Genomic DNA, 20,888 nt, shown 5'->3' with positions numbered 1-20,888 from the left:
TTGATACATGTTATTTGAATGAACCAAGACTTTACTGAATTTCAGAATAGCTTGTTAGCTTTTATCAGTGTGAAATGTAGAGATCACAATATCATAGAGAGGCGGGAATATTTGCAACATTTATGTTATATATCTCAACTCAGACTTTTGCCCTACTCCCAGCACCAGCCATTTCCCAGTGCTGTTTTTTCTTTACAGTCAATCCTCGTAGCTTGTTGAGAAAGACTTTCATTGAGAAAGTGATAAAAAGCATCCCCAAATATTTTTATTCTGTAATTCTTTACTAAGTGCCCACTATATACCAAGCACTGTGTCTGGCAATATGAATAAAAACTCAAGGATAATATTTGATGCTATTTGACAAATTAGCTCTTGTTTACTATAACACCATGAAATCATTTAAGGAATAATTTTTTGTTGATTTTTCTACCATATGTTAGATGTCAATTCTCACAGTAACTATGAATTAAGTGTTATTATCATTTCCCACTTTCAGATGAGGATACTAATGCACAGAGGAATTAAGAAATTTGCCCAAAGTCATACAGATAGTTCCACAGACAACATTTGGACCACGGTAGCCTGGCTCTGAAGAAGGGCTCTTAACCACTAAATTATGCAGCAAAGTCTTGCTGGGTATGATGAGAAAGGAAAGCCTTGCAATATTATATGATTTGTGTTAGAAGTATCTTTTTAGACTGTAATATAGCTCTTTCTGTGGGTTAGCCAAAAGTTTTATGTAAAACAATCACATATTTGCTGAACCACTCCAAAGAAATATATCCATTTGATAAAGACTTTTTCTCTGAATTATCAGTTGAACATTATTCATTTACAGACCTTCAACAAATCGTACCACTTACACAAACAGTAATTAGTTTTAATTTCCCTTTGTCCACCTAAAATAAAAGTGGAGTAATTGATATCTTGGTACTGAGAATTTCATTCTACCTAACAGCAAGTTCAGCACTTTACATGAAAGGGTATTTGATAATTGTCAAGAATCTTAAAATTCTGATGACCTGTGCCTGAAAACGTTGTTTTATGAATTGAATTTCCTGTAACATGTTTTACAAATAAATTCTGGGTCTTAGATTTTGATGATGCTTATTACTGTTTGGCCTTAGTCTTCTTGCCCTAAGAAGAAGATTTTAAGATTATAAATACAAAGAGCTCCACAGCTCTTTTTACTGTAAGTGAAATGACATCTGGTTAAGTGGATTCAGTGTTTTAAGAAATGCCTCTCAGTCATAGACTTTCTTTTATGTCCTAACTTGGGCTTTGTTCTCTATCAAAATGCTTCATTGTTCTACACTCTGTTGCCCTCCTTCTTTTCGTATGTATTTTGAAGGCTTTCTCCTTCCACTGTAAATATTTAAAATGTGTTTTTAATGGTTCATGCTTTGGTTTATCAAATATGTATGAAGGATCTATTATGTGCTGGTACTGTTTATGTGTTGGAAATACGAAGGTGAATTGCATTTGGCATTAGTTTTAGATTGTTTACATTGCATAATAATGCTCAATTTATACCAAGGAAAGTGTGCGCAGTATATATGTCTAAACTATAATGTTCACAACAAAAGGAAAACCTCTGAACCTAGCATCCAACCCAAGAACCAGAATACCATCAGAATTACAAAAATCTACAGGTTCATTCCCAATTCCATTCCCTCTGCTTCCGTTCAAGAGGCAACTACCACTTGAACTTGTTGTTTTCATTCCCTTTCTTTTCTCCTGACCCTTACCGTTTTTTCTCCTCTTTTAAGAGTTTTAATATGGGTGCATATATCTACTTTCACTGTTCTGTAATATTTTATTCTTTAAAAAGATACAATTTTATTTATGTATCTACAATTAAGGAAACTTTGGTTTATTTTCAAATTTTGCTATTATGAACAATAATGCAATAGACATTCTTGTATATGTTCTTTAATTCAGGCTTTAGAATCTCTTGTACACACTCTGTAGTGAAATTGCTAGGGATGATAATAGGAAGATCCATGTTTTCAACATGCTATCAATATATATACCAAATTAAACTCCCATCAGAATTTCATAAGAGTCTCCATTGATCCTATGTTGGAAATTACCATGCTTCTTAAGTTTTACCCAACTAGTCTGTGCTAAATAATGTTACAATGTTAAAACATGATTTCTAATGAAATTTAATATATTATGTGTCTGGATCATTTCTATTGACTCTTCTATGAAATACTGCTTCATATAATTTGTTCCCTTTAAAATTTTTTTCCACTTTAACATAAGCATTAAAGATTTTGGTCCATTAAAAAATAATTTTGATGTATGGCATGAGGTAGAAAGCCCATTTCATTTATTTTTAAAATAATATACCATAAATAAGCTTCATTTATTTACAGATCTATTTATTTCCAAGTGCCCTTCAAAGTCACCTCTCTTATATGTCCAACTTAGGTCTGTTTCTGATACATCTTTTTCATTCTGTCGGTACTTGTCTGTTCCTGTGCCAATGCCACATGGCCTCAATGAGCTTTATAACATATTCTTACTTTTCTTTTTTCAGGAGTAGCTATATTATTATTAGTCCTCAAAAATCCCATTGGAAGTAGATTAAATCTATTGATCATTGGAGAAAATGACATCTTTATGATATGGAATTTTCTTTCTTATGAAAACATTATCTATAATGTCTTTTAATAAAATGTTACACTTTTTCATATATACATGCTTTGCTGTGTTCATGCTTAGGCGTCATATTATTTCTTTTTAAATTGGTTTTGGTAAGTGATATTTTTATAAGAATATAACCTCGAATAAATCAAGCTTTTTACATATTTCAAATCTTTTAAAAAGTTCTCTAATTTTAATTGAACTATCAAAAATTGTAAGATGTGTGTGTTATCATCTCCCACTTCCATGGATATTTGCAAATTCTTCCCTAGAATTTATGTAAACTTTTGCCTTCTACATTTTGAAGCTTTATTATTTAGTGCATTCTAGTAATCTTTCTGTAAACTGAAAGTTTCCATTCTTGATAATGATTGTAATTAATATTAGAAGTTATTTAGCAAGAGTCAGTTAATATTTACATCAGAGCTGTATTTATTACTCAGTCAATGAAACCTGACTAAGCATTGTTACATGGAAGCACTAGTATTTGGCTGGGTATAGTTTTTATTCGGTTCGGTTGTACTGAATCTTTACATTTAGTTTTCCCCAAATGTAATCATTTGCTTTACTTCCTACTGGAAACATTCAGTAAATAATAAGAATGAAAATAAATTCCCAGTATATAGCCTAAAATTAAAAAAAAGAAAGGTTTTCTTTCTATTTAATATTCATTTAATTAAGATCCTAAGTACACAGGACACACCCATCATGTTCTTCAGCCCATTGCTATGTCCTTATCAGTGATTCCTACATAAACCTGTATGTTCACTTGTATCTCTTGATTCTAATTTCTTGTCTTTATCCCCAAAGGCACCAACTTTAGTAAATTTAATACACATCTTACAATTTATCTGCCTGTCATTTATTTTCATAGTTGTTATTCTGGAACAAATAATGTATGTTTTGTGTCAATGGAATTCTCATAACTGGTATAGCACTACAAATAACATTCTCTTTCACATTTTTCCTTAACATTCTTCTTTATGTTTAGTCATGTTGCTCTTATTTACATGATTCTTTTGACTGCTTTGTATTAGTGCATATTGTAAATTTACAATATATTTACTATAATGATCCTTAGTGGCACTTAGGCTATCTCTAATTCTTTGCTTTCAAAACCCACTGAGTTTAGAACAATCTCATTCTTGTCTCTTTGGAGACCAGTGTGAATACTTCTCTGGGCTATGTATCCAACAGAGAATTGCTGGATGGTACACATATTATACATACTGTAATATATACTAAATATATACTAATATATGCTAAAATATATATGTGCATATGCATATTATATATATTTCATATTTATATATTTTGTATTTTGCATGTATTTTACATATATATACATATATCATACATTTTATATATATATTTCACATAGGTATATATTCCCATATCCTTACAACTCTTAATGTTATCTGGTTTTCTAACTTTTGTCAACATTAAGGATATAAAGTGGTATTTCACTGAATTACCTTGTGCTCTTGTGACTACTAGTTAAGATGTGTATCTTTCAAAAAACAAAAAGATATATATCTTTCCCATGTGCATATTTACCATTTAGGTTTCCCCTCTTGTAAATTGATGTTCATATTCTTTGCTAGTATTTTTATTAATTTGATTTTTTTCCACTTTTAACAGATTAGCAGTTTTTTCCTATGTTTCAGCTATTAATCTTTTGCAATTGTTGATGTTGTAAATACCCCCTGCCAACCTGACAATTTACTTTCCTTTTGTTCCTACTGAATGGCCTTTTGGAGTATTTAAAAACCATGATGATATTCCCCTCTGTTTTGTTCCATTAGATTTTTTGGTTTTAACCTTTTATAGTTGGATGTTAAATAAGTTGGAGATTTTAATTTTAATGTATGCATATGTGATATAGAAATTCTGAAATTTTTCCCATATGGTGAATCAACTTTCTCAATGCAATAATCTAAAGCTACTTTTTAATATAGATTTGTGGTGTTACTTCTGCTATATACCAAGTAAGACTCACTATTCTCTTCTATTTGTTATAGTGTCTTGGGATCAATAACACACTTTTAATAACTATGGCTTTATAATATATCTTAATATTCATAAAATATGTCTGCCCTTTTTTATTTCATAATCCCTCAAAAGGAAATTAATATTTTTATGTTCATGACCATGATAAAGTTCCTCATGTTAATGTCTTTTATTATACTCTTTAAAGATTGTTGTAATAGTTATCCTACTTTCTATTATTTTTATTTTTATTTTTATTATTTTTATAGTTGATTATTATTAATATAAAGAAAAATTCCTTACTTTTTTTTTTTTAATAAATGTTGATTGTGTCTTGTTAACTTAGCCAAGTACATTATTCACTTCAATAGTTTGTTCATTTTCCTGGGTTTCAATTTAAATGATCATATCATCTTCAAAAAATAAACTTTATAAATGGCATATACAATAGATATAAATAAGATAATCAGTTGTTTAGAAATTTTATGACAGCGTGTTGCCAATGGTCAGTGTTCAGGAAGAATTCTGAGAAAAATCATGACTTAGATAAAAGTACAAAGTAAATATGAAGGTTTAATTGGAGTTTGGGATTTCATAATGCCAAGATTATTACAGTACCCTGCATTATTCTTTGTATGTACTTTCTTATTAGCATCATGATAAAAATAAATATCATACCGCCAGTTAAATTTTATACTGGTTGTTTATGGTTCCATTCTATAAGGGTCTTGATAATTAATGTGTTAGTTCCTTGGGGAAGATGAAAAAGTTCTTTGGTGAAAATATCGTCATACATGTGCAAAATGTTAAATTGTGAAAACTTGTCTATAATTTTCTAACACACACATGACTATACTCCCCAAAACTAATTCCTTTCAGACAATTCCCACAGTAATTTTTCAAGCTGTCACTGTCTTCTTGGAACTAATTTTATGAACAGAGATTAGTCCTTTTCAAAGTTAGAATTGGATATCTCCCCCAAATAAAGTTGTTCTTTTATCTGTAAAAGGAAAATAAGTAATGTAGGTGATACGCTTGCATTATCCCATATAAAATTGTTATGCTGAACAAATTCATCAGAGAGAAAATGTTTTTAACAAAAGCAAAACAGAGTAATAATTGGCGGTTTGTGAAAAATAGCCAATTGGCTAATTTCTTTCTTTGCTTTGGATGTTGTAAATGGTAATACTGTCCCACCCAAATAAAACTTGATATGAAAAAAATGATCATGTTTGGGATAAATGTAAGACACTGAACCATATGCTCTAATTTTAAAAAAGAAAAGAACATGTCACTATACTTAGCTAATTTTCAATTATAAATGAACTTAAATAATGTTATTTGTTCAATTTAACAAGATATCTATTAGTATTTGTGTAATAAGTTTGCAGCTAGGTCCTACATATATTTCTAAACATAATATCAAAATGATGCTATTTAAATATTATATTTAAATGTAATGTTTCTGAATTGATTTTAATTCATTAGACTTTGTTTAGAAATGAGAAGGAAGCAAGTATCAGGATACATAAATAGTTTCTAGTAAAACTGTTTATCAATTATATTCAGCAAGATTCACTATTCCAATATTAAACCATTCATATAGTCAATAAATATTCACTAAGCACGTCTATGTGATCATTGTCCTAAGCAAAGGAGACATAATATTTAAAAAGAGATTGACAAAGTTTTGAATGAAGATTATAATCTAGTGAGAGAAACCTATAATAATTAAATTTATAAGCAACTGAAGAAATAGTTTAAGTAAAATATGATGGGTATTGAGAAGAATGCAATGTGCAGTGGGAGCACATTAAAGGGAGCTCTACCTCAACCTGAAGACGTTAGGAGGGGCCATAGTAAGTCTTCCAGAGGAATTGACACACAGACTGAGACAGATATTTAACATAGGCTGGTGAATGGGAAGGAAGGGAGAGGAGGGTGAAAAATATTCTGGGCACACATGGGGATTGCCTGTTGAAAGACATTGCAGTGAGACAGAGCTGACACAGCTGAAGAGCTGAATGAGTTCCCTATGGCTACAGTTTGACAAAAGGAAGGGTAATGCCCAGAGAACAGTGTAAAGACAAAACCACTGGTTAAGTGATGAAAGGTCTCATAATATCCCGTGAGTACACATGTAATTTTAGGCAGTCTGGGGGATTTGAGACAACAAAGTGTCATGACCATAGTTTAATTTCAGGAAGATCATACTGGCACCATTCAATGAGTGAATTAGAGAAAGCCAAAATGGCAGCCAGGGAATCTAGTAAAAGACTATTTTAATCATGATGGTCTACGAGGTACAATCAACAGGACTCCATGATCAATTACGAATAGGGCAAGAAAGTAGAAGTCAACAATAGCTCTCAGGTTCCTGATCTTAGAACTGAGTGAAACATGATACCATTCACTGAAGTGAGGAATACAGAGGAGGGGGAATGAGGGCAATTTAGTTCTGGACAAATTTAATGTATCTAGAAGACATTCATGTGAACATGTCCACTAGGAAGCTATAGTCTGGAACTTAGGAGAGAGAGCTGAGCAGAAAATAAGACTTTGTGAGTTATCCATGTATATTTGACAATCGAAGATATGTGAGAATTTGAGATATACTGGGGACTAGAATGAGAAATGACACCAGGGCACCCCCTATAGTATTGCAGTGTTTAAAAATATAGTAATGTAGGGGTGCCTGGGTGGCTCAGTTGAATGAGTGTCCAGCTCTTGATTTTAGCTCAGGTCATGATCTCATCATTGGTGAGATCCAGCCCCGCACATTAGGCTCTCTGCTGACAGCACAGAACCTGCTTGAGATTCTCTCTCTCCTCTTTCTGCCCCTTCCCATGCTCATATTCTGTCTCTTTCTCTCAAAACAAATAAAATAAACATTTAAAATGTAGTAATGTACAAAGAACTCCAACTCATATCAAATGGTAACATTTCCTGAGAAATAGTGAACTTTATTAAAATGAGCTATCAAAATAAAAAGACAAGAATATGAATGAACATGGTACCTAAATATATTTCAACTCTGAAAATCTTTCTATATGTACTGAAAAAACTGTCCCAAATGTTATATAAACAAACTCATAACTTGACTTTTGTTTCAAGCTCCTAAAAAAAATCATTGAAAAAAATGTCTTCCATACCACGTTACTTTCAAGCAAAACAATTTACCATGCAGAGCAGGGTCTCTCAAATTTATGTTAAATATATTTGCTATGATTTCACCAATATTAATTTGCTAAAGACAGTTGTTAAATATACGAGACCAGGTTAAATAGGAGTTTCATTTTCTTACGTTTAGATCATTTATCTTCTTACAGTTGTTTTTTAATTAAAATAAATTATTAAATAATACTTATAATCAATTGAGAGAAACCTAGTTTACAAGTACAAAAGTAAAACAAAGGCTAACATTTAAAGCAAGAAGGAATTTAAAACATTTGGTTTGGGAAAGAAGCTTAGAAAATTGACCCTCTGAGATACACTTTAACACCTAGCTATAAGTCTGAAGTGGATTTGTCTATGATAAACAATCCTAACAATAATCCATCCTGAAAATCATTGAAAGACAGCTTACTGGTGAGCATATCATACCTCCTTTTATAGCCTGAGGATGGAGTTGAACTAAATTACAATCAATAAAACACCTGTAAACTTGTGTATTTTAATCTTTTCTGAAAGCAAATGGAAATGAAGATACATACATATATATTGAGGGGCTTTGGAAAAACAGATATATGCCAGGGCAGATGAGGGGAAACCTAAATTCCAATTTACTATATTCTGGCAAGACAATTATTATTTAAATTATAAATATTGTTTTATATAATTTTCATTAGCTCATCTATTTACCTCTGTCGATTATTTTTCTGTTCTATCTCCTAGGGATAAACATGGGTGAGTTATAATTAATTTTCTGATCTTTTCCTCAAGCACTTCCTCTGAATTAAATACTTAACCTTTTGTCAACTTGGGACAATAGTTGTTTAACAAATGTTAATTTACTGTCTCTCCAACCTCAGTTTAGTTATGCAAATAAATACAAAAGGCTTAAACTAATCGTGCTTCCCAGTTTAGGTCAGGGAATTTTGGTTCCTTGTTTTAACATCAACAAAAAGGTGTGTTGCTAAAAGATACTCCCACTGAAATAAAGGACAGCAGGTTTCTGAGAAGGCACTGGGAGCCCTAAAGTGACCTGAGGACAAAATATATCTGGCATTTGGCTATCCCAGAGAGCTATTTCCACCTACTTTTAAAGCTCTGAGCCAGACCATACTTACTTACATTCTTAATTAATGCCTTTGTGTTTTCCCTACAGCTGTCTGTACAACACAGCTTTGGGGCCCTCTGTTCCTTGGCAGGAATATGGCCTTTATGAAGAAAGTCAACTTCAGCATGCTCTGAAGGCAACACAAACGTCAACTTCATAGGGGATGCACTGCCAACCAAATCAAAGGCTTTAAAAGAAATTTAGCCATGATATTGGCTCTGCCAATGCTTCCCACATCCCTGTCTCACAGAGTGCATTGATTCTCCACAGATTCTTCACTATTGGCCTAAATAAAGAGCTCATGAGGAGGCAGAAGCTGTGAACCATCTCAACAGCCCAAAAAGACTTTCATCCCAAGAGGGGATAAATCCAGCCCATGTAGTGTCACATAACTGAACATGTGTGTGAACATACTATATTTTGCTTAACCAGGAAGGAATTATCAAAAGGTAGTGTATATTCTACATTTAGTAAATATGAATATATGATTAATTTGATGTTTAAATTGTATTCTCCATATATAGCATGATTTTATAGATTCCTTGGTAGTGTCCAGCTACATATATTACCAGATTTTGTGTCAGTATATCAACAGACAGCTAAAATGCCTCTCTGATAGTTATTAGGGATCTCCTGGAAGTGAAATATTAATAAAAGAAGTGTTTTGTCTCTACGACATGGCCATAATAAGCAGCGTTTGGGGGAGCATCACAACATGCTTCTTCCCTATATTTTATCCCACAATACCACAACTTTCAAATCTAAACACCAATTGCTTTTCTCTACTCCTGGAAAGGGCAGGAATTACACTGCTCTGTTATAAAACTTTGTACCAATTTATATAAAAATAAATTAAAATCAAAGAAAAAGTCTAATTGGCACCTACAATGAGATCTAACATTGTACTAGTACATTGTGCTTCTTGTTTCCCAAATATTTTATTCATTTATACTTCAGCAGTAAGCCCAATTGTGTCCAATGTCTAGGGATTAGAAGTAGGTTGTAAACCCTTATTAATTCCCAGGGGACATGCTATTGAATCAAACATTTCATCTACATGATGTTTTTTGAACTTTATTTAGAGGCATGCAGTGCATTACAAAGGATAAAATTTGTCTTGGTGTGAGAGAAACTGTCTCTGAAACTATAAGATCTGACATTTTACTTCTACCTTTTTCTTTGATCTCTTTGCTTTTTGCAGAAGTAACACTGTCCTTAAGGAATGAGAGTTGGGTTTTTTTGGTCTGTTTGGGGTGTGTGTGTGTGTGTGTGTGTGTGTTTTGCTTAGCACTTTATACTTACCTAGTTCAGAAGGCTTAGAGGAGATGGTAAGTAGGAGCACTTGGATTCCTAACTTGGCCTAACAGGATATCAGAACATCAATAGAAAAAAGATACATTTAAACATCTTCAGAGTTACATATTTTGTAGATTTGGTTACATATAAAACAACTGTCTACCAGGTATAAACATTCAAAGGCACAAACAAAAACATAGAGAAAAATTAGGATAATGATAAATTAGGCAATATAGTTCAGGAGATCAAAAATATATATGTATATTTAGGTATATATTAAAACTTCATATTTCACCCATACAAATGATAGTTGCACCATAAGTACTCCTTCCTCTCTGTAATTTATATATGTTCTACTAACTGAATAGTAGTAGTTTTTTGCTTTTTGTTTTTTTAGAGAGAGAAAGATCCCGAGTAGGGGAGAGGAGCAAAGGGAGGAAGAGATGGAATCTTAAGCAGGCTCCATGCTCAGCGTGGAGCTCATCATGGGGCTTGATCCCATAGCCTTGGGATCATGACCTGAGCCAAAATTAAGAGGTGGACACCCAACTGACTGAGACACTCAGGTGCCCCTGAACAGTAGTAGTTCTTTCTCTGAGTTGTTCTGATGGTTCCAAATTTTGTTTCCAAAAATATGTCAGTGAACCTTAGTCCTTAATCTATTATAAAATTGATTAATTAGAGCTTATATTAAAAAAATGCTTTCTTAAAGTGAGTTTACTGCAATTATCCATTCTATTTATGCTTTTGATCACCATACTTTATATTTTACAAGCCCTTACTCAGAAGACTATGGGATACTTTATATACCAAATAATTACTTCTTACAGCAATTTTTAATGGTTGGAAAATATACGCTTTTGAACTGGAAAATTAAAAACATAAATCCAGCCCCATTATTTAATAACGAAATGCCATCAGGAAATGTTACTATTTAATCTGTTTAGGCCTATTTCCTCATGTGTTAAAGGGGTTGTAGAGAATAAAGGGAGCAATACTACATATTGATACTGTCTCCACAACATTAATTCTGCCTATTCCTAGGTGTCCTGCCATATGCCCTTGGAAGTGATGCTGAGTCGGCCATCAGTTTGAGGAATGGAAATCTTGTTTCTCTGTCAGTATTATGGCTTTCAATAACCTCTTCCCAAACTAATCTGCATATGGTTCTCCTTCCTTTAACTACAGATATTGGTTCAAGTGATTCAATTCAGGCCACATAGATATAGGTGGAAATTTTCTGGAAGCTGTGGGTGAAAAAAAAATGGCAGTGGACAGATTTCTCTTTGCATTTTTCTTCCACATGTTGGGGTACACAAGTGTGAAACCTGGAAGTTTTGCAGCCATTTTGCCACCATGAAGTGTCAACTTTATGCTAACATTGACACTATGGGGCAAGCAGAGAAACAAAGAGAAATTGTGTCTTTAGTGTCATCATTTGAGTCACAAAATCAAACCAACCCCAAAGACTGTCCTAATTTCTACACTTTTAAAGTGTGCGTAAAGACTTTCATTTGCTTTTTTTTTTTTTTTTGCTTTTGCTCTTACTATTGTTTTTGCTATTGTTTTCCTACTTTCAACAGGGAGAGGAGTAACTGCTAAAAAGGGATGTCTGCACCAAGATGTACTTTACTTATTTTCCAAATTTTAGAAGGCAATGTGTTTCATTTTGCATTCTGAAAAAAAAAAGTGTTTTTTTTTTGGTTCTGTTTTATTTTAATACTGTCCTTATTGTGTGTTCTCCCATGTCCTCTCTCTACTTTGCCCCATCTTGTTTGCTGCCCTAGAAGACTCACCTTTTTGGAACATATTAGGTGTACCTGGGTGGTGCCTGGGTGGCTCAGTCAGTTAAGCATCTGACTCTTGATTTCGGCTCAGGTCATGATCTCACGGTTAATGAGTTTGAGCACTGTATGGGGCTCTGCACTGACAGTGCAGATCCTGCTTGGGATTCTTCGTCTCTCTCTCTCTCTGCCCCTCCTGCACACTATCTCTCTCAAAATAAACAAATAAACTTAAAAAAAAATTCACCCACATCCCCTGGCTTCTGTTGGGTTTAGAAAGGCCAGCAGGAGATTAAAGGAAGGGAGAAGGTCAGGGTATTTTTTGCTCTGGGCTTCCCCCACTAAGCATTTGCAGTGAGCTGAACGTGTCCTTCCACTGAAGACCACGGAGGAGTCTACAAAACTATCTGCTTCAGAGACCCAAGAACTCTGTGCTTCCCCTGTTCCCTTGTCCTAGGAGTGGTAAAAACTTAGATGCTATTATGCTGTATTACTGGGCTTCTTCTGTTCTACAAACTTGATATATTTGCAAATGAATCCCATGTGAGTGTGCCTCAAATTATCTCTTTGAGTATATCATCTGGTTCTCATTGGAGTCCTGACTGATATGTGATTCAAATCCGATAACATAGTATTAACAGAACTATTCTGTGGTCTGTCTGTTCTACCCAAGTCCATAACATTAGAGTGGAGGTCTTTTTGGTAAAATTCTTTGTGTGACATAATCAAGTTCTCTTTCATTAAAGAGAGAAGCTGTTATGATGCATTTCAAACTACCACCAGATTAGGTTGATTTTGTCTTTTCATCAAATTTGATGGTCCTCCTCAGCTGTGCTCATATTGAATATATGCCAAAAATTGGCCATTATAGCTACTCAATAAGCATTCGATAATAATGGAACATATTTTCAGGGCTACACATTATGTGAACAACTATGTCATTGTGGAGAAAATCCTGGGATATAAGCCGCTTTGTATCAAGGCTTTCAAAGATGTGAAAAGAATTATCTCATGCTATGAGGATTTCAATAATGGCTTTAAATTATAGCAAGTTGGTACAGTCCTGGTCCTAATGCAGTAGGAATAGAAGACCCAAAACTGCATTCCACCTTCTAAATAGAGCAATTACTTTCAGTCCCCTGAGGCTGTTGGTACATGAGCTCTAAACAACCTGATTTTGCATGCACATAACTTAATGTGGCAGTCCAGAAATTATAGAAATGCCTAATTCCACTATGGCTTATCAGGGTGTGAGTGATCAGGGGGGATTCGTTTTAAATGCTTGTTTTTTAGACTTAAAATGACCATTAATCGCTACCGATCTGAATGGACATCCTAAATCCACATTACTTTTCTTTATACTATAAACTTCCTTGGTAAAACATTTCTTTTGTCTATCTTGTGAATAATTACAAACACAGTCAAATCTTTCTGTTTCTCATTTAACAGCTTATGTATGTGTACACACATGGATTTCGTGTTATGAGAACTGCGATTATCACTTGTCCAAAATTTTCTAACTCGGATGATTAATAAGGCACTTGAGATGTGATTTCATTTAGGTTTTACTAAGCATGACAGTGTAACTGTGATTCTTATCCAAAGTATTTCTTCTTCTCTAAACTGGAAATAAAGCAAAATAATAAAAAGAGTAAGAGTATTTGATGACAAAGTTGTGATAGGGGTAGGAAAGAAGAAAGAAAACTGGTAAAGTTCCACAATTCTTCTAATCTGAACTATTAGAGGAAATTTGAGGAGGAAAAGGTTTAGGAATAAAGTACTCTATTATCCTTAATATTTGAAAATCTTTACTACTGTCACTGCAATAATTAGGCCCATTTTTGTTCCTCATACCCCTTCTACCTCTAATTTATTTCTCCAAGGATTCAGAAACTAAGGAAGGGAGATCAAATGGCAAGAATTTCCATGAGGAGATCAAAACAATGGTGACTGGTCTGGTCCCTTCTGTGTGCAGTTACAGCCAGATTATTTTCTAGAGGAATTGAATTTTCCTTAAATATCAATGATAAACTGACTCAAGTGTGGGTTTGAGCTCAGTAAATATTAATTCAAAATTCTCATAAGTCATTTTAAAATTACTTAATTTATCACTTTTTTACAAATCAAATGGAGACTAGGAAGAAGTTATTTTTAAAATTCTACATATGATGTATTTCAACCCATTTTAAAATAAATTAAGCTTCATGTCATTAAATGATTTAGTCATTTAATCCATAATAATGTAGTCTATATATATAAAGTATATAAATTAAATTAGTATCTTACATTCTACATCAAAGCTATTCATCTAATAGTGTAAAATATTTTATAACACCTAATGGTATAAAATATTTTACATATGCTGCCAAAAGCTATTTTAATAAAAATTTTTTAATATGCATTATATACTAATTTAGGTATATTTATAAATATTTTTACTTTTATATAATGAAAGCTAATCAAATACAGTTATTATTTTTAAGAACTTACTATGTGTGCTTTTTCTCTATTAGTACTGAGATGGTATTTAGGCCCAAGAAAACATCAGTGATTGACATTTTTCATAGTTTAAATTAAAATTCCCTCTGTTAAGTGCAATCCCCCCCCCCCAAATAAAAGAAAATATTTGTCAAACCTAACTTTATAAACCTTTAATAAATCTCTTACTAAATCTCTTTAAACACATCTAGAAATCAAACACTTAGAGATAACATGTAATAGCACTTTGCTGAATAATGTCTTTTTTAAAAAGTCTGGGTAAGGATTTTAAGAGCTTCAGTATAATAATTAAAGTAATTATATGCATGAATTAAAATGTACTAGTATTCACAAATATAATATGTTGAAATGTTAATTTACTGATTTAAACTAACTGAATCTACTTTCAATTGTTAGCCATTTTAGCAGCCTGTAAAAGCTTAAAAAGCAATTTTAATAAAAAAGTATCACTATTTGTTATTTAATTCACAAAATTTTCAAAGATTGAAATATTGTGCGCTTCATTTATTGTGTGGAAAGGGTAGAAGAAATGCTTTTCTCTGTTTTGAATCTCTAAAGTTTATGTTCAGCCTGCAATCGTGGAGTCTTTATTTAAAAATCTAAAAATTTAAAAATGCATGATCATGAGTAAATAAATAGATACAATTAGCTGGTACAAATTGGTAAAGATAATAATTTATGATATATTCAATGAATCATAGAAAGTTTTTATTTTTCCCCGATCTACAATTTTATCTGATACCATAATTCAATTCTGATACATTGCATAGGATGTACCAACAATCATGTTGATAAACAAATAATCTCCAGGACTTCCTTGGGTGACCTTTTTGATGGTAAAAGTCACAACACATTAACTGACACTTCCAACTACACCAAGGTTTGTGGAGACAGTGGCTTCTGTGCCCAAGCGGGTTGCAAATAAATTTCAAATGAAACCTGGCATGACCCTGAAGGAATTCTAACCTTACACTGTTGTGATAGTTTACCAAGATGGCTTCAGAGTAGAGTAACTTTACACAGCACATTAAAAAAAAGTGTATATAGGGGCGCCTGGGTGGCTCAGTCGGTTAAGTGTCTGACTTCGGCTCAGGTCATGATCTCACGGTCTGTGAGTTCGAGCCCCGCTTGGGCTCTGTGCTGACAGCTCAGAGCCTGGAGCCTGTTTCAGATTCTGTGTCTCCCTCTCTCTCTGCCCCTCCCCTGTTCATGCTCTGTCTCTCTCTGTCTCAAAAATAAAAAAAAATTAAAAAAATGTTTAAAAAAATTAAAAAAAATAAAAAAATAAAAAAAGTGTATACACACACACACAGTTAGCAATCAACAGCATGGGTGGGTGCAAAAAAAAATTCTACATTAAAACCTTTGTTGGAATGTTCTACACTTCCCACAGAATAGAAAATAAAATAACCTTTTATACAATGAATCACAGTGACACTCCTCGAGTTTTTTGCCCATACACATTGTCCAAAACATGTCTTCTTTGTAGCAGCTAGGCCCTGGCAGCACTGTGCTTGGCTGAGTTCACAAATCTGTTGTAACCTGTAGCTTCCCTGTCACTTCTCTGGCTCTTCTTTCCTGCTAAGCTTTGTTTCCTGGCAGTAATTAAAACCTTCTGCTACTGCCATAGCTATTGCTGCTGCTGGAACTGCCATAGCCACCTTGGTTTCGTGGTTTGGCAAAATATTGGCCTCCACCACCACAGGGACCAGAGCTTCTCCCTCCAAAATTTCCTCCTTTCAATGGGTCCCAAATTTGAAGTTTGATTGTTGTCATTACCAAAATTATTATGGCTTCTGCCACCTCCAAAGTTGCTTCCATCATTACCAAATCCATTATGGTCATCCCTACTGCCACCAAAGCCACCTTGTCCACCGAAACTGAAGTTTCCTCCATGACCAAAGTTGTCATTCACATCAAAAACACCTCCATGACCCATCATCAAAGTTTCTAGAACCACTTTGACCTCTTCAGCTGGATGAAGCACTGGCCATATCTTGCTTAGATACAGCTCTCCTTACTTCACTGTTGCAGCCATTCACAGTATGGTATTTTTGAATGACAGCCTTGTCTATGGAGTCACGGTCATCAAATGTTACAAAAGCAAAGCCTCTATTTTTGATGCTGCCTCAGTCAGTCATGATTTCAATCACTTCAATTTTCTCATATTGTTCAAAATCATCTCTTAGATGTTCTTCAGTGTCTTCTCTAATGCCACCAACAAAAGTCTTTTTCACAGTTAAGTGGGCACCAGGTCTTTGAGAATCTTCTCTCGAGACAGCCCTCTTTGGTTCTACAACTCTTCCACCCACCTTCTGTGGCCTTGCATTCATGGCTGCATCCATCTCCACCGCAGTGGCACGCATCACAAACCCAAAGGCTCTGAGCCGCTTGCTGTTTGGATCTCTCATTTTACCACATCATCCATAAGACTTCCCCATTGCTCAAAATGGCCCCCCCAGACTCTCATTCATTGTTTCAAAGTTCAAATCTCCAATGAAGAACTTCGGCAACTGTTCAGACTCTTTAGGAGACTCTGACTTAGTCATGACAGCAGTGGGAGGAGACACTTTAACAATGCTTACTCTGCAGCGTCCGTGGGCAGAAAGCGAATCGTAGAAAGTTATTAAAGTGAACTTCAAGACTATGATGATGGAACGTCTGATGCCAAGATTCTAATGGGTCAGATATTGGTGTTGATAGTGTTTAAAACTTTGAAAGCCAAATTTGAGAATTTTGAGAAAAGAAAGACTTTGAAAGTTTGCAACATAGGCTGTACGGCAACATATTCCTAAAAAGTCTGAAAAATCTATATAATTCACTTATTCACTTTCCTCCAAATATCTGCTAAATACAAACATTTCCTCTTCAATATTTCAACATGTGCTAAAATCACCTGTGGCTATAAAACTCTTTACTGCATAAGCCTTCCAAGCTTGGACATTATCTAATTTAGAATATCATTCTTTATCTTTGCCTTCCTGAAATTGTGATTCATTGTCTATTTGTCAGCACTCTGCAAATTAAACGGAATAAGCTAAATCATTCAGTTTCTACATTTTCTTCCAGCCTAACAATTTTCAATTTCTTTCAACACATTTCATGTGGTACTTTTTTTGAGTCCCTCGATCTTCCAGCTATCTGTTTCTGGAAAAGATCGTCATATCAACTTTCGTGTTACAATATGTTACCCCAAACTGCAGGTATGACCTGACCTGACAAGAATAAGATCATCATTTTTTATGAAAAACATTTCATTATGTAAAACAAACATTAGTGTAGGCTGCAGTGGCATGTTTACTAGGCACTGAGGGACAAGAAATATAGTGTGAACGTTACCAATTATTTCTAAAAAGTAGAGTGACACAAAATATGAACTAATAGTATGAACTAATCAGATAAGGCAGAGCTCCTCTCGTTTTTTTCTTCTTTAAGATTTTATTTTTTAGAGCAGTTTTAGGTTCACGGTAAAATTGAGAGGAAGGTACAGAGATTTCTCATATGCCCACCCACATACATGCACAGTCTCCCCCATTATCAACATCCCCCAGCAGAGTACATTTGTTACAACCAATGAGCCTACACTGACACATCATAATCATCCAAAGCTCATAGTTTACATGGGGTTCATTCTTTTTTTGTTCTTTACTGTCTTTTTAAATTTATTTTTGAGAGAGAGAGAGAGAGACAGACAGAGCATGAGTAGGGGAGAGGCAGAGAGAGGGATACACAGAATCTGAAGCAGGCTCCAGGCTCTGAGCTGTCAGCACAGAGCCCAAAGTGGGGCTGGAAACCATGAACCATGAGATCGTGACCTTAGCTGAAGTCAGACACTTAACTGACTGAACCACCCAGGCGCCCCTCATTGGCTTCATTCTTAATGTTGTATATCCTATGGGTTTAGACAAATGCATTATGACAGGCACTCAGTCATAATTTCTTTTATGTGTACATATATTTTGTCTATTATAAACTACTAATAATACTAAAAATTTTATTTCTTTTAAAAATATTCTTGTTGAATATTAACTTTCACTCAAGTATGTAATTGAGGGGTTCCTGGGTGTCTCAGTCAGTTGAGTCTCCCACTCTTGATTTTGGCTCAGATCATGATCTCACAGTTCGTGGAATCCAGCCCCCCATTGGGCTTTGCTCTAACAGAGTGGAGCCTGCTTGGGATTCTCTCTTTCTCTCTCTCTCTCTGCTTCCCCTCCCCACCCCCGTTTGTGTGCACATATGTGCACACACACTCTCTCTCTTTCAAAATGAATAAACGCTTTTAAAAAAGAATATAATAATGGAAATATCACTTTCATATTCAATAAAATATTTGATCCTTTTAACACATTGTTGGAAAGATAGGAAGGACATTGTCTTTGACCAAGAAAGAAATTTTTGTTAATAAATGTGAGGATACTGATTTCAAGTCTTAGACCTCCAAACCACATTGCCTCCCCAGAAGGGCCATTAACTACAAAGGCTTTACTTCTCTTGAGTGGTCAGTTTATTTGAAATAAAACCAACATCAGCATATTTGCATGCCATAGGGTCACCATATTTCCTTTTAGAATTTCTTCTCAGTTCATCAGTTAATCTGAGGTCACAAGATATTACCTTCCTATTAGATATATCATTTTAGATATATACCTATTTTAGGTATATCATTAGATATCATTTTTAGATATCTATTAGAGCATACCTATTAGATATATCATTAGATATCATTTTTTAGGAAAAAATTTAAGTTCTCTGAATAAGAAATTGTATTTGGATGCAAAACTGTATGAAAGTGAAGTTTATTTGTTTTGTTTGTTTTAAAATGTGTACTTTTTATTCCCAACTATCAAAAGCCAAAGATGTTTGGTATTTTTTCTTTCTCCTATCTCTGCCATAAATGCCACTTTCCTATACGAGAAGAGGAAGAGAATATATTTAGAAGTGTCTCTGTGTATCCTTTGTTTTATATTCAAGTTGCCTTGAGAACTCATCTATTAGGTCTGCTATTAGAATCACAAGTCTGAAAAGACACAATTGTGTTCAATATTAGGACTAACCTTGCACTAATACTAGGCTGGAAATCAAAAATGTTCTCTAGTAATCATATAGTTTTTTAATTTCATCACTTTTGCAAAACCCCTTTCTACCTTGTGATTCCAAATGTGAAAGGTCAAGATGGGCCATATCCTCCCACCAGTGATGATGCTTTTGCTACATCTTCATTGAGTACTTCGAACCTTTAGCAAACATTTGACAAGATTAAAACACAAGATTTTTCCTTTGATCTTTCATACATGTTCAAGCCAATGTGAGCTCTGATTTTGTTCAGAGTTATTTCCTCACTTTATTCAAAACTCTTCAATGATTCACGTATCCCACAAAACAAACTCAGAATTCCTTAGTCTCACATGTGAAGTTTTGACTATCAGTACAGAAACTGCTTTCTCATTTTTATTTCCAACCACAAGAGCCCTATTCATTGGGCACACTGAATCGCGCTCCATTTTCCAAACATACTTTCCACTTTGCTATCTTTGAGCCTTTGTTTGTGTCATTCCTTCTATGAGGGATGGAATTCCCTCCCTCTTCTCTTCCAGTCAATATCCTACCTTGACCTTGCTTGGAATGCTACCATGGATCTTGAAGTGTGTGTTGATGTTTGAGAATTTGGGAAATATGTCACTTGGAGAAAGTCTGAGTTTTTGACTTGTATTGCCGGCTGGCAACAAGGGTGCATTTCCTAACTTAACTTGCCAACAAGATAGTTTAGACTGAATTTTTTTTCATTTTAAAAATGACACAGTTTCATCTGAAAGAAGGGCTCAATAGAAGTGGAAAATGATGGGGAAATATTGTTTTATTTTAAGCATAATTTGTCACTCTCACATCATCCCATCTTTAATACTTTGCTGGATTGATTAGCAGGTGAAATCACAAATTTGTTGAAACATTCCACTTTCCTTCTGGAAAATCCAGTTCTGTAAGTAGTTTCAGCAAGTATTTACAATTCCCACTGGAACGTGGAGACAATCCTTCTTTAATGTTGCCACTCATCATCATCAACTTCATATTAATGAACAACATTTTTACCATGGATATCATTTCATTTTCATTTTAATGAAATTAAAATGAACTTTACAATTTAATTTTAATTCAACAAATTGAACTTTACAAATAAAGTCTGCATTAAAAATGAGCCATCTAATGAACTGAATAGAAGACCAGATGCCTGGAGGCCCTTAAGTCACCAGAGTATTGGAATCAAGATGCATTTCATGGGGCACATATTTACCACATGTTACTGTAAAGTCCATTGAGTATTGAAAGCGACAAATTTTGTGTGGTTTTACTTAGTGCTCATATCACACTGATTGATGGTCTAAAAACAATCT

At 34.0% G+C, this 20,888-nt stretch overlaps 1 pseudogene; it reads right to left on the bottom strand.

Moving 5' to 3' along the window:
• Nucleotides 1–15,963: 15,963 nt before the first annotated feature.
• LOC125938115 (heterogeneous nuclear ribonucleoprotein A1-like) lies at nucleotides 15,964–17,048 on the bottom strand (annotated as a pseudogene).
• Between the last annotated feature and the right edge of the window lie 3,840 nt (nucleotides 17,049–20,888).

This window comes from Panthera uncia, assembly GCF_023721935.1.
Source record: "Panthera uncia isolate 11264 chromosome B2 unlocalized genomic scaffold, Puncia_PCG_1.0 HiC_scaffold_24, whole genome shotgun sequence".
NCBI lineage: Eukaryota > Metazoa > Chordata > Mammalia > Carnivora > Felidae > Panthera > Panthera uncia.
This window is presented reverse-complemented; position numbering and strand designations above follow the sequence as displayed.